This window comes from Anguilla rostrata, chromosome 7, assembly GCF_018555375.3.
Source record: "Anguilla rostrata isolate EN2019 chromosome 7, ASM1855537v3, whole genome shotgun sequence".
Taxonomy (NCBI): domain Eukaryota; kingdom Metazoa; phylum Chordata; class Actinopteri; order Anguilliformes; family Anguillidae; genus Anguilla; species Anguilla rostrata.
Genome location: NC_057939.1, coordinates 1,425,110 through 1,439,314, shown reverse-complemented (window position 1 = coordinate 1,439,314; position 14,205 = coordinate 1,425,110). Strand labels below are relative to the sequence as shown.

Below are 14,205 nucleotides of genomic sequence, written 5' to 3'. Positions count from 1 at the left end.
AAGCTACCACTATCTATGGTAATATTGATAATAAATGTTCTAATAGAAATCATCGGACAAAGTGTTAGCTCATAACTTGAGCCATCAGTTTGTTTCCTCTTGTTTTCTCACATGGTACTTCAGTCATTCACTAGCTAGACGACACAATGGGCTCTTTCTCAAGCCACTTCTTAAACAATTTTCCCATTTGCACCACCTCAATAATCTAAGTTTATAAACCGCCAGTCATTCAGCACAGATGATGATTGATGAAGATTTTTACAAGCGACGCTCACATTTAATTCAGTTCCATCGCTTGCTACTGTCACTCTCTGCAGAATACTGAGCACTAATTCCCACCAGCAAGCAGGACATTACATTACATTACATTGTACAGGACATGCAAGTCAGAGGACATGTTCTCTGCAGTATGCAACATCTTCTGTCTCACAATTAGTACCAAAAAGTCCGAAGTAATTTATCGGCCTGTCCCAGGTAAGGTTTATCAGAAACCTTGCATCGCAGTGAAGGGATTAACTCCCAACGCTGTAGACAGCTTCACCTATCTACGCAGTACTTTATCCAGATGTAGGTGAAGAAAGCAACTGCAGGAATACTAAGGCCAGCAGTGCATTTGGTAGGTAAACTAGATGTTTACCAGGCTGTAGTAATTCCAGCAGTATTTCATGCTTGTGAATCATGGACCATCTATACGCATTGTCTTTTCTACTTAATATAGTCAACCAGATAAACTGGCTGTTGACAACAGTTAATTACCTTGCTAAAACACAAATGTAATCAATTTCTTATACGGTTTTCTTATACGAGTCTGTCGTTGTCTTTTCTGACACAAAAATAGTAGACCAGCATGAAGACGCAGACTCTGACCCACCACTGTCAAGTTCAACGTCGACAACGAGAGAAGTCGCCCAAGCTGAAGGTTAGCTGATGCAACGAATAGGTGTCTACAGTATACTGATTAAATTGTCTAGGCTGTTCACACAATGTTTAATCTGTAGTTACACACGAAACGCACTTAACTTCTTCAATGTCAATATAAGTTACATTGTGAGATGAAATGAAATGTAGAATAGGGTAACTTGGGGTAAGATGACTCTCAGGCAAGAATAAATTTGCCAATAATTGATTTATTAACAACTTTGAGGCTCTAAATTTGATCTCTATATGTTCCCTGGATTGAGTAGAGGAAGGAATGGATCTACAATAGTTTATTTTTCATTAAAAGTTGTGTTGTGGTTTGTATTATTGCTATGGTCCCACAGTTGCACTGTTTGTCCACTATGGAGTACTACTCCCATCTAGTGGACAAACACAGCAACTGTAGGACCATAGCTATAATGCAAACCACAACACAACTTTTAATGAAAAATAAACTATTGCCAATAAAAAATAGTGCTGAAGTCCATTACGCAGTAGGAGGGATGCACATCTGTTAAATAAAGGTTGAATGAATGAATGAATGTTAGAAAAGTGTGCCTTGTTACTTTAAGGAGCACTGTGGGATTTGTTTTGATGCCAGTCATGCAGTGACTTTAGAGAGCTGTTCAGTCGTGCACACGGTGCACTGTTCAGGGCACTGAAATTACATAATTTGAGTACACTGTTCTGTATCGAGTGTACGTGGATGACGTCACTTCCAGTGCACAGAACAGTGCACAGTATGCACGACCGAACAGGCCCTAGGTGGCGGTAGGGGGAGGGGGGCCTTGGAAAATGTTGAAGCCCCTGGGCCCATAATGTCTTAATGCAGCCCTGAATGACCGCCTTCGTTTTATATGTGAACTGGTAGAAGGAAAGTGCCCAGTTGGGAGACCTAATATGCATGTTAAGGATAGCCTAAAAACCTTCATGAAAAAAAAATGTAGGAATCATCTGAGAAAGGCTTGCATCTAATCGCACTTCGCATGGCAAAGCCAGATCCACAATGGATCAGGGACTGCAGAAAAAAACATTGCATTGCCAAGGTCGAATGCAAGTGTGCTGCATGAAAAGCCAGAGCTGCTGGCATCTCCATCACAGCATTACATTACATTACAGGCATTTAGCAGACACTCTTATCCAGAGCGACTTACAATGTAAAAATGCTATGTAAAATAGTTGTGTATCCATTTATACAGTTGGATATATACTGAAGCAATTTTGGTTAAGTACCTTTCTCAAGGGTACAACGGCAGTGTCCTACCTGGGAATTGAACCTGCGACCTTTCGGTTACAAGTCCAGTTCCTTACCCACTGTGCTACACTCCGTCCGTAAAACACTGGTATCACATGGAGCTGAGTTTTAGAAGAGGGACCACATCTCAAATGCTCCCCTTCCGCTTATTCCCTATAAGAAACCTACTGCCTAGAGCACCTGTTCTTTGGCTCTCGTTTACATGTGGCTCAATTTTGCTCTTGTTTACGTATGGTTTGCTTTCCTTAAGAAACTTGCATTTCGAATCCACTTACTGAATCCTGAAAATGTAGATGCAAAGAATTTTAAACAATAGCCAGGACCAGCTGCACTTACATCTGCATCCCTGGTTACGTAATACAGTATGTATGCATCAATGCATGGCGTTGCAGATGGCTGCCTCGGTGTGTTGACCAAAACAAATTCCTCGTATGTGTAAACCTACTTGGCAATAAAATACAATTCTGATTCTGATTCTGATGCACCTGTAATAGGCTACGCCCCCATGACTGGAGAAAGCAATCCGTTAGTGTGCTTCGTATAGTTAGCAGTCAGTGGATTATCAAGATTACAAAAATTACATAAGATTACATAAAACATTGTTTTATGGTGGACTGTACAAATAACAAACCCAGATTTAAAATTTTATGTCCTCCCGTGCAAAAAGACCAATGAGGAGAAAAAAGTGGATTCAGGCCATTAGATGCGACGAGAAAACAGGAAAACTCTGGGATCTATATTTGTAGTAAATTAGACATTTTATCCCCGGTAAGAACTTATAACTGCCATTAGCTGTATGTTTGTTTAAATTTTTTTTAAGGATGTCATGTGACATGTAACTGCATAGCTACATTGCCATAAAATTTCTCCCAACGGTGAAGAATGCCTGACTTGTTTGCATTCTGGACAGATGTGGCTGCTGAGTAAATCTATCACTGTTTCCGTCATAACACTTTCGACAAAAGCAATATCGGAAGCGCTGTCCTAAAATTTCTTATTACCATCAAAAAAAAACACACTGTAATGTTGCCTAAACACTGGCCAGTAGCACTACTTTAACATACTTTGCCCTCCTTAATAATATAAAATAATATGAGGGGATAACAATATGCCCATTTCACCTACATCACCTAAAGTTACCAACAGGCAACAGCTCAATTTCTAAATATGGAACTACTAAAGTCATTGTTACTGCCACTGTTACATTCTATGAAGTCATAAAAAGAGTAGGAAAATATTAGCTAACTCCAAAGGTCATTTATAGAGCCTTCTGCTGCCATCTGCTGGACAAAATGTGAATATGTGAATGCTGAAGTTTAAAGGAGGCAACAAAATTCACCAACCCATGGAATATCCCGGGATTATCAGAGCTCTCACTCTCATCGTGGCCACGCAAAGCCAACTCAAAGGCTCCACAAAATTTCAGTCTATTATTCTGGACAGGATGTGTCGATTTTGTCACCTCTAGCATAGCTGTTCAGCAATGCTAAGCCTGCCAAAAAAATTTAGTCTTATACTATTGCCTAGACGGCTGCCGCTACTTTCGTGCCGTTTGCATTTTTCAGAAAGATGTTATAGGTCTTGTACCCCCGCCGTTGTTCACAACGCTTCGGTGCCGACACTTCGAAATAGCAAACAGGGAAAGCGATAAAAAGCATTACTTACACCACATCCAGCTAGCCAACTCCATTTGTCATAACAAGAGTGGGAGAAGTCCCGGCTCATCCTTGATCACTTTATCCTTTATCCTCTTTTTTTCTTCCAGTGAACGCCTTGTGAAAGGGCGTTTTTGTAATAACCAAATAACCAAATTTTCTTTGATTTTCGTGGTTCTACTTGAAGTTGCCATCTCCTGAAAGTACCGGTCAGCTAGCAAAGGCAGGAGCGACAGTCACGCATCCGTAGTTATATTAATGGTGGGCGTGAACATGAAAGATAGCATGGATAATTGTCCAATCACATTAGATCAAAAAACATAAAAACAATACCAATTCGCTGCCAATAAAAGTAGGAGTGGTGGAAAATCTGAAGCAACCATTTAGAGAGCAGCCTCAGGTCACCTGCTTGCCAAAAGTTGAAGGACTAATGGTGCATTCGGTCGGTCCTCGTCAACTCATAAAGTCGGTTATTTCTGAGTTTACCACCAGGAAGTTGCACTCGAACGGCCGACCAAGTGGTAAATACCAGTGGTAAACTCGGGCAAGTTCCATGATAGAGGATATGCATTGACGTCACTTTCCCACCAGAATACGCTGCCTCAGTCGGGACTGAGTGGCAAAACATGCTGCCACATGGCTGCCTTTAGTATAGGAAACTGCAAAACCATTATCTGCTTAAATTAAAGGCAGTTGGACTCGACAGTGATCCTTACAACTTACCAAAGAACCAGTGGTCCATGGACATTCAACAAGAAATCGGAGCTGTCTTTTTACAGACTGCCGAAAGCTAAAGAAAGGAGAAGTGATGCAACGCTGCAATTCGCAGAAACAACTCGAATCCAGGCACCGAAACATGGATTTGTGGTTGTTATTTTGTGTCAGGTATGTTGGATTTTTGAGTAAAATCATACCTTAGTATTAGCTAGCCAAGCATATAAATTATTATCTAATCATCCCCCATTTGTTTCTAGAACACAAAGCACATCATCATGGATGTTTTTAATAAATGCTGACAAAAACTTAACAGTTACACAGAATATAAATGAAAGATGCTAAAGTCAATACAGTAGCCTACATAACTTAAGGTATGATTTTAACCAAAAATCAAACATAGAATGGTGATATGTACTGTAGTAGATTTGTACAGTGGTGGACGAAGTACACAAATCCTGTACTTGAGTGAAAGTACAGATACCCTTGCTAAATATTACTCCACTAAAAGTAGAAGTCTTTAATTTAAATTTCTACTTGAGTCGAAGTACAGAAGTACCTGCTTTTAAAAATACTTACATATCAAAAGTAAAAAGTACTATTATTTAGTATGGTTATGTTTGTCAGGGGTTGCTGACATGACAAACAATTTTAAAATACAGTAGGCAAACTAAATTGTTCACCTCCTAACATACTGTATGCAAGAGTGAAAACTATGGTATAAATACAAATTCACAGTTTAATTTTTTTTTTTAAATGGAACAAAGGCACCATCAATTCCAATATTTCACTATCAAATACATAGTGAAAAAAAATACATTGAGGTTTCCTGGCGAGAAAGTTTATAGCACAGGCAACAGGTCATAGCTTAATGTGGAAGCGAATGCGATAAAAACGCTATTCCAAATGAAAAATTACAAATGAAAACGATGTGAGCTAGGTATATCAACAAACATATGGCTTAGGCATACCAAGAAGTCCTCAATAATAATAGTATTTCCCAAGACATTATGAAAAATTGTTGACAACGTTTTGTCAGGTGCAGCGTCTTTGCTAACACAGAGTGAATGCAATGATGAGAAAACATTTGGTTGACCTATAAAACGATATTCCAAAACCAAAATTAGACGTGTTATACATGGTTAGAAAGCTTATACTCTCACCTACCGAATAAATTAATTCTCAATCAAGCCAGACTGTACTAAAAAGGGCAACAACGCCATCAACAACACGTGTGCAGCAGCTTCTGGTCTGGTCTTACTCCAGAAAACAACGTCAGCTTGTAATATCACACATGTTGCTTTCGGTGTTGTCGTCCTTTGTAGTACAGTCTGGCTTGATCTACAGTTAATCGATCCAATAGGTGCCAGAATAAGCTTTCTAACGATGTATAATATGTCTAATTTTACTTCTGTAATACCGTTTATATCCCAGCGTATTCAAAAGTTTTGTCTCATTATAGCTGCATTACGCATTCAGTCTGTGGTATTGCAGTGATAGCAACTCTTTATCACCCTAACTCGTAGGTAAAAGACACTGCACCTGGCAAAATTTTATCGATGACTTTCGTCGTTTCTTGGAAAATACTATTATTCTTGAGAAATTCTGAGCGTGGTTGAGGCATATGTTTGCTGATAGACCGAGCTGATATACTGTTTTAAGATGTCATTGGACTGTTAAGCTGTCCCTCTGTGTTCCAAACCGCCTGTCTCTACTCGCCTTCCCGCCTAGCTAACGTCTTTGGTTCAAAGTGTCATGAGCCGATTGAAACGCACGCTGCGCCCTGATTGGTAGGCTTCAGTATGAAAGTGATGTCGTATTATTATTCTATAGGATCTATGAGACAATCCATTTTCTCCACATCAAAGTAACGAGTAACAGACAGATATCGCACAAAAGTAGTGGAGTAAAAAGTAGGATATTTCGTTTGAAATGTAGTGGAATGAAAGTAAAAAGTCTCCCAAAATGGAAACACTTGAGTAAAGTACAGATACTTGAAAAGGGTACTTAAGTAGGCTACAGTAATGAAGTACATGTACTTCGTTACTGTCCACCACTGGATTTATAACAATTTAACAATTATTTTCATACAATCATACTAATTGGGATTCATGTCAATAAATATGAGTGGACAGGAAAGTGAGCGTGAGCAACCATTCTCAATGTGACAAGTATTTCATTTCACTTTTGTGACTGGTTGCCTATATTCCTTTTTTATTATTTCAATTCCAACCTTGGTAATGAAGTAATATTTTTCACCGGGTTGTCCATGTTTATATAGCCTGCATGAAACAACATGGTAAGAACGCACGGGGCGAAGTATCTAAGATGCGCTTTTAGTAGCCCATCTTCGGAACATTGTAGTTTCACCACGGCAGACCCACGTCAAAAACATCCGCCATCGCATAATTACGTAGCCTAGTGTAAGTGCAGTCGGATTCTCTTAGCACCGCGGTTGTCTTTTCCTCAGTCCTTTTGAATTCTCCTTCACATCTTTCCTTAACCTCATGACGTTTTCCATCGAGGTCAAGGAATAGTGGTTAGGAAAAGACATAGGACATATTTTTTTTTACTATTCGGAGGCAGCCATAGAATTGAATGGAACCACATGACCACGTTTCCCTTCTGGTTCTTATACAGTTCATTGCGGTGACTTATGGTTAAGCGAAGGTGACCCGAAAAATCAATGCTTTCTGAAGATCTGATGAACATTCGTGGAGATACTGCCATTTTTAAAAATTAATCCCACGCCCAATCTCAAATTCATTGGTTCATAACTGCTATACTTTTAATCCCAACAAGCTGGTTTCTAGTTAAAAAGTGTACTTAGGTATCTTGAACATATTCTGCAAGTGCCGTTCAAACGGGTGCAGAAATAGAAAAGCCTTAGGGAAAAAAACTGTTTTGCATAATATGCAAATTAGCATAAAATCCAATATGGCAGACTTCACATTGAAAGATGCAGCGTGAAAAACATTTGTATGAATTGGACAAACGGTGTTGGACTTATGGAATTTTAAATGGGTGAAAATTTGACCTTTAATTATAACAGAAAATATAGCATGTAACATATAAGATAATATAATGATGAGAACAGGCCGTTCAGCCCAACAATGCTTGCCATTAAATTATGCAACAATGCAACTAAATTAGTTCTCTGATTTCCTACAGACTAGATCATGGGTCAGCAACCCTCGGCACGCGTGCCACCATTGGCACGTGGGAGCTTAACCAATGGCACGCGAGCTTGAACACGAACTTGAACTTTAACTAAAAAAATATCAGGGTCAGAGCCAATCAGAGGCAGAGTAGGCGCGAGACTTTGCAGAATGCTGGTGGGGAAAAAATAACACAGCCACTGCCAGAGCGCGAGGGCGCTGGCCAGAGAAATTTCTATCTTGGTGGTGGTAGTATGATGGCAGGCCCTCTAGCTAAGAAAGCTAAAGGCAATGTTCGGGCATTCCAGCCCTTGTGGACAGAAGAGTGGGGTTTTATGTTTCAGAAGGATCGTGCTGTGTGCACTTTATGTCTTGAAAATGTTGTTCGCCGAATGTCAAGTGTTAAACGCCACTTTGAGACCAAACACGAGAAAACTTTCAAGGGCAAGGCTGACAAGGTAGAATCCAACAAATGTGCCGTGTGCAGGTATGTGAAGCAAGCAAAAGCCCTCAAAGTCTTTGCCACTGCTAAAAATCATGCTACTGAAGCAAGCTATCGCATTGCTCATTGCATTGCGAAACGTGGAAAGCCATTCACTGACGGCGAATATATTACGCAGGCATTCCTCTGTAGCTCAGAGGTTTTGTTTGATGGCTTACCAAACAAAGAAACAATAAAATCAAGAATAAAAGACATTCCAGTGTCAGCCAGAAATGTTGAATGATGCATCGAAGAAATGGCAGAAAATGTTAGTGCGCAGCAGACAGCTGATTTGAAAGATGCCACGGCATTTAGCATCGCACTTGATGAGAGAGTGGATGTTAATGACATATCACATTTGGCAGTCATGACACGATACTGTGATGATTCGACAGTAAAAGAGGGGCAGTCATGACACGATACTGTGATGATTCGACAGTAAAAGAGGAGCTCTGCTGCTTAAAACCAATGCCTGAAACAACTAAAGCTGAGGACGTGGCCAAAGCTGTTATTGAGAATTTTGAGGAGCTGTTCATTCAAATTCAGTCAAATTAATTCAGGAACAAGTCGGTCACCTCATCATGAAAATCCACTGCATCATACACCAAGAAAACCTCTGTGCAAAGATGTCAAAGTCAGATCTTATTGACGTCATGGCTACAGTGGTGAAGGTTGTTAACTTCTTAGTTAAGCGATCTGCTCTGACACACCAACAGTTCCAGTCCCAGCTCAAGGAAATGGACTGCGCAAACAAAGATATTCCTCTCCCCTCAGCGGTTAGGTGGCTAAGCTGTGGAAAAGTTTTGGAGCAGTTTGTCGGCTGCTTTGATGCCATAAAGGCCTTTCTGGCTGAAAAGGCCAAGACTACCCAGAACTCAAGGACGAGAAGTGGGTTGAAAAATGTATGCTTCTCACAGATATCACTGGACACCTCAATGAGCTCAATCTCCAACTGCAAGGTGCAGGGCAAACTGTTTTGGACATGTACGACACATGGGCAGCTTTTGTTGGAAAACTGCCAATTTTTTCAAGCGACGTTGCCACCTCCACTTTCCGCTACTTCAAGCACTTGAAGGTACTGTCCACACAGTACAGCATCGGCACCGCTGAAATATGCAAATACATCAGCGGGCTTGAGTCAGAGTTCACAACACGATTTGGGGACTTTCAGAAGTATGGACCTATGTTCTCTTTCTTGATCAAACCCGAGAGCTTTGATGGGTATGAACTGGATTTATCTGTGATAGACTGGCTGGATACACAGGGCATGGAAATGCAGCTGATTGAGCTGAAGAGTTCAACACTGTGGGTGACCAAGTTTGCAGAGCCAAGGAAATAGCTGGAGACCATAGCAGGGTGTGATCACGGAATGTGCATCTTCACCTGTTGGACATCGCTACCAGAGAAGTTTAGCGGTCTCAGGAATGTTGCATTGGCTTTGCTGACAGTCTTCGGATCAACGTATCTCTGTGAGCAGATATTCTCGCACATGAAGAGCATGCTCAGCCCCTCCCGCAGTCGTTTGACAACTGGCCACTCCGAAGCTTGTGTGCAACTTAAAGTGACTAAGTATGACCCCCAGATCTCAGAGCTCAGCAAAGGAAAGCAGGGCCAGGGATCACATTGACTGGTAGGCCTGGTATCCCGGTCTCTTTTTTTTCTTTTTTTCATCTCAGATGTGGATGTTTTCATAAGCATGCTTGTATAGTGCACTTAATGCCCCATTTCAGTATGCCACAGTAGTGCTGTGCTGTGCTCATCATATTTTTCATACTTTTGTGTTTCTGTTGGTCATTCATATTTGTTGTGGATGTTTTCATAAGCATACTTGAATAGTACACTTAATACTCCCTCTCAGTATGCTGCAGTTGTGGTCATTGCGCTGTGCTCACCATATTTCTCATATTTCTGTTGCTCATTCAGTGCTCATATTTGTTGTTTCATAGTTGTTTTCATAAGGATGGCAGCGTACTTGTATAGTGCTCATATTTCTGTTTGTTACACTTAATACTCCCTTTCAGTATGCTACAGTAGTGTTCATTCCTAGTGCTCATATATCATATTTCAGTATGCTGCAGTAGCCTAGTACTCATATCTATCGTTGAAAAAAAGGGAATGTCATTGAAAGCAGTGTGCTGACCCCTGGTGGATATAATTTGTTACCACAGCTGGACTTCTTTGATCTTGATACTGAGAGACTGTTTCCATGCGTAGGACATGAAAGTCCTTCATCACCTCTGAAGTTGTTACTACTGATAGGTTCCCTGTTTTAGGCACATGTATTACTATATATATATTAGACTGTATGTAGTGTATTGTGTTTCCCTCTCTGCCATCACTGTGTCTGTAGTTTGTATGCCTGTATGTCTAGCACCTCTGTAGTGTGTCTCCGTATAATACCTCTAGTGTCTGCGGCAAGGAGGTCACATTCCTATGCTAAATGGCTGCGAGGGTCCACAGGAAGGGACAAGACCATTTGTCTCCGGTCCGCCACTTAACTCAACCTTTTGATGTGTATGAAGGAAAACTGTATATCTAGACACCACACAGTGTGATGGGCAGAGATTCTCTCAGCGCAGCGCCCGAGTGTGCTGGGTCTGTCTCTCCCTTGCGCATTTAATTAAACAAATCCTCTGGGGAAACTTTGTCAGCGTGTTCTTCATCGTCCTGCATTTGACTCCACGAATAAGGGCAAAATATCCTAACAGTTTTGGCGACCACGAAGGGACAGGAAATATCTTCCACTTGAAACAACGAGAATCAACAAGAAGGTGAGTATCTTTTATTAAACACAACTTACCACCTTCATTAGGCGTTGATTTTCCTTGGTGCAATTTGGAAGTGACTCCTGTTCTGTATTTTAAGAAATAGTTACGTGGACGGGACTTTGATGTAACAACTGATAATGAGTTTGTCTTTTAATGTTGACGTCATTTTAATGTGGTAGTGCTAGCAGTATTAACAGAGTACGCGGGAGCGTCAATCTGTTCAGTAACGTCTGCGTGCTGAAGTAGAGCACGGCAGCGTTCCGGACCACGTCGGGTCCTCGACGCTGAGTAACGCGTCAGTTTAGTAACGTGTGTCATATTGGACAGAAGGACACGTTCCGAGCCACGTCGGGCTCACGGGCGAAATAGCGCCCATTTTCCTAAGTAACGTCTGCGTGCTGGGTGAAGTCGCGTAACGTTCCGGACCACGTCGGGTCCACTACGCCAAGAAGAGCGTCTGTTTAGTAACGTGTGTCGGTATTTGACAGAAGGACACGTTCCGAGCCACGTCGGGCTCAAGGGCGAAGTAGCGTCCACTTTCCTTAGTAACGTCTGCGTGCTGGGTGAAGTCGCGTAACGTTCCGGAGCACGTCGGGTCCACTACGCCAAGAAGAGCATCTGTTTAGTAACGTGTGTCGGTATTTGACAGAAGGACACGTTCCGAGCCACGTCGGGCTCAAGGGCGAAGTTGCGTCCATTTTCCTTAAGCTGTTTAGTAACGTGTGTGTCGGGAGTGGACACACAAACACGTTTCGGTTCGGAACCATCAGACGAGGGAGCGTCTGTTTAATAACTTGTTGGACAAGTTTTGGTGTTGCTGGTTTTTTTGGGCATGCTGGTTGCTGTTAGTAGGCTAAGTGTTTCGGAGTAACACACGGTGAATTGGGTGCCAGTGTGTGAAAGTTGTTTTCCAATTCGCGTGATTGCGTGAAAGTGCACTCAATATTGTGTTGTTCGGAGCTCCATCAGTGTTGTCATGTCTACAGAATAACGTATTGTTGTGTTAGGCCTACGTGATATGTTTGTTATACGTATAGTATATATAACCCATATAATATAAGAGTAAAAGCGCATATTTTCCTTTCGTGTAGTTAACGGCTCATAATAGCTAATCCGCGTAATTTTGAAGGGCTACCAACTACGGGAATGATGACGGAGAAAGAGGCTTTATGCGGGGATCTAATGGCAGCGGCATTAAAAGCTATGGTTAAAAGATATGGGAAAGCAATGAGAACTAATCCCCCATTCCCTAGCAAAAATGACTCCGGTGTAATTTCAGAGAAGGCACTGAATGTATGGTGGTCCCAACAGAAAAACAATAAAGAGAAAGGTAAATATGCAGCAATGTGCGTAGTGATGGCATATAAGAGCGCAGCACACAAACTCAAACAATATGAGGGAGAGCTGGAGCGCTGCCGTAGTGAAATAGATGAGCTGCAAAGGTGTCGTAGCGAACTAGACAGCAAAAGCCAACTGTTAACTAAGGTACAGGAGGATTTGTACAAGGCTCCCCCATATTCACAAGTTATGGATGATATATCTGTAGAGCCTAGTCCCCCAATGGCCCCCATAGCAGTAGACTCGATTCCGAATCCGGATCGGAGTGAGGGACAGCCAAGTATTATAACACAAATCAAACATACACCACTAAGTCCTTCTGATTTGCGTAGCATGGTTCGGGAATTACCCGATCTCAAAAGAGATGACCCGAACATGGCGTTTTGGGAGAAAATAGCACAGTACATGACGGTGGGGGGATTACATGCTTTCGACGTTTATGTGTTAACAAAGGCAAAATGTCCAAGTGCTGTATGGAGCGAGTTAGGGGAATTTAATAACTCTGCATGGGCATCTGTCCGCTTCACATCCACGCTTGAGATGGAAGAAGCAGTGGAAAAGTTCAGGAAGACATTACAGGCATTTCCGCATTCAATAGTTAAGGAAATACAAGGGTGAGACCCAACATGGGGCACAATAATCCCCGTCTACCCTTATAGCCCCTGGGGGCTATCTCTCTTTCCGTGTCTCCAATCAGACACGTTTCCAGGACAAGAATGTGCACCAACCTTGCAAGCTGCAGTTGGATTTGGGATGACTTCACAGCGACATCTTCATCATTATGTTGTCATGTTGGATATTTTTGTCATTATATTGTAATGTTGTATATAGTCTGAGAGTGTGGGTTGATACAGGAATAGGTTGGGAGGAGGCAATTAAAATATTGGAAAAGTTTTATATTAATTAGGATAAAAAGGTTGCAGGACTGGAGGAAGATGGTTGTCCCACTCGGAAGGCCATGTACGGATATGCCCTTCAGCTAAGAGGTGAGGTACATGCAGCCCTCCAGAGAAGCCTGGCACATGCCCTAAATTGTATAAAGCCTGGCACATGCCCTAAAATGTATAGTGGACCTAAATTTTGAATTCCTCTGAAAGAGAGCCTCTGCCTGCCCGAGTGGCTGTATTAATCAGACACTCTCACATAATCATTCATCACTGGTGTAAAATGCTTCAGGTTAGGTTAGGTTTTCTGTATAACAAAATTATATATATTAGATATAATTAGGAAACATAAGGATATCGCATGATGGGAGGGAGCCACTGGGTCCACAGCAAATGCCATTTTTTGGTTATAAAATAAATGTTAATAATTGGGATTGGGCTAATACCTGTTAGCAACAGGCACAATATTGGTGACAAAAGGAGGACTACTTTCTAACCAAACTACTGCCTAACACTTCCAACTGCACTAATCCAACTGACACTCCTACCACAATCAGCTCTATTCTGGTCACTCCTGATGTCACCACTAACATCTCTGTCCCAGCACTTGATAGCTGGGTGTAGAACCCTAACACCACAATGCAGATAAAAGGTAACAACTGTGACCCAATGGCTTAAAAATAGTAATTACTGTCCCTTGGGGTGGGGTTGTTTGTATGTATTGTATGGGTCATTTTTTCCAATGTGTGTGGGTATTCAACATTTTTACCCTTTTTCTGATAATTGCCATGTATCGTAAATTAAAGACAGTTCTACAGAATGTATGGCATGCAGACATGTTAGAGAACATGAATTATTCTGTAATTGTGAGAAATTGATTTTCTCACCAGAACTGTACACAGGCCAACCCGAGGAGGATGGGTCCCCCCTGCTGAGCCTTGGTTCCTCCCAAGGTTTCTCCCCTTTACTCTAGGGGAGTTTTTCCTTGCCACTGTTGCCATGTGCTTGCTCACTGGGGGTAAAGGCCTGAATAG

The 14,205-nt window shown here is 41.6% G+C and overlaps 1 protein-coding gene and 1 long non-coding RNA gene across 2 annotated transcripts in view; one reads left to right on the top strand and one right to left on the bottom strand.

Moving 5' to 3' along the window:
* Positions 1-14,205, bottom strand: part of LOC135258451 (protein starmaker-like) — a 228,028-nt gene that overhangs the window by 104,092 nt on the left and 109,731 nt on the right. The window lies entirely within an intron of this gene.
* The window catches only part of LOC135258482 (uncharacterized), a 189,120-nt gene that overhangs the window by 77,642 nt on the left and 97,273 nt on the right, over positions 1-14,205 (top strand). The window lies entirely within an intron of this gene.